This window comes from Triturus cristatus, chromosome 12 (assembly GCF_964204655.1).
Source record: "Triturus cristatus chromosome 12, aTriCri1.1, whole genome shotgun sequence".
Lineage (NCBI taxonomy): Eukaryota > Metazoa > Chordata > Amphibia > Caudata > Salamandridae > Triturus > Triturus cristatus.
In genome coordinates this window covers 700,713,187-700,714,402 of record NC_140595.1, presented here as the reverse complement: position 1 = coordinate 700,714,402, position 1,216 = coordinate 700,713,187, and positions in this window count along the sequence as shown.

The following is a 1,216-nucleotide window of genomic DNA, read 5'->3' as shown; positions in this document are numbered from 1 at the left end:
CAGGATTGGTGCTCGGCTCCCTGTGTGTGGAGGGCCCTGGCTGGTGGCGCCTTGTTAAAAAACGTATCCTTATTGCCTATGCATGAGTGGCGCTTTGGTAAGGATAAGCGCCTGGCATGGCGCTGCATGTGTGTCTGGGCCATTGCTGGTTAAACGCAAATTTGCCAGCCGGTGGAGGACATATTGCTGAGACTCATCCTGGTAAATGCTGGTCGCCTGCACTGTGGATTTAACACCTGAGTGTCCCTGCCACCCCCCGGAGTGAGCTTCAACATTAATGTGGAAATCGAGGCGCGGTGCAAACTGCTTTGGCCTTCTGGTATTGATTATATAGACAACTTTGTGGGGCGACGGTGAGCGTGTCTTATAAGGCTGGACCTGGGCTGCCGTACCATGTCCTCCTGTTGAATCTCTGACAGATGATACCGGTTGCTACGATTGCTATGGGCATTGTTCCCAGCTCTGTGTGTTGTGTCATGCTAGGGTTCTGGCTGACGGCCCTCTTGATGAAACGTGTCCCCCAGCTGCAAGTGGAAAGCTCAACGTAACGGAGCGACACAGGGTCGATATCATAAACAAGACTGTTGATCACAGTTGCAGTGCACAAGGGGGCAGACATGTGCAAAACGCACAGAAATCAGTCTCAACTCACCTTCAAGCTGCGTAAGCCTGGGAAATCACAGCAGAGAGCTACCTTGGTCTCTGAGCATGACGCTCCCTCAGAGAGCCCATCATCACTTGAGACGACGCTCCTTGCAATGCAGAGCAGTCTGCAGTCCATAGATTGCAAAGTTGATGCTTTCAATATCAGGATGGACCAAATGTCTGCAAAATTAGATAAGCATGCCTCCAAACTGGTGGAGGCTGAAAAGCGTATATCTGATGCAGAAGACAACCTACAAAACGTGGTCTTCAAGACCCTTGACATGGAGAAGGTACTCGCCGTCAATCAAGCTAAGAACGAAGACCTGGAGGCCAGGTCTCGACATAACAACCTACGGATTACTGGCCTGCCGGAATCGACCAACAGTGGGAGACTGGAATCTTATGTTGAGGTAATGCTTTGCGAGATCTTTGGAGCCGAGCAGCTGTCTCAGATGCTGATTGTGGAAAGGGCTCACCACTCCTTGGCAGCTCGCCCGTACCCCCAGGGGCCCTACCCAGACCGATTATTGCCCGCCTGTTGAATTACAGGGACCGCAATTCAATATTGCAT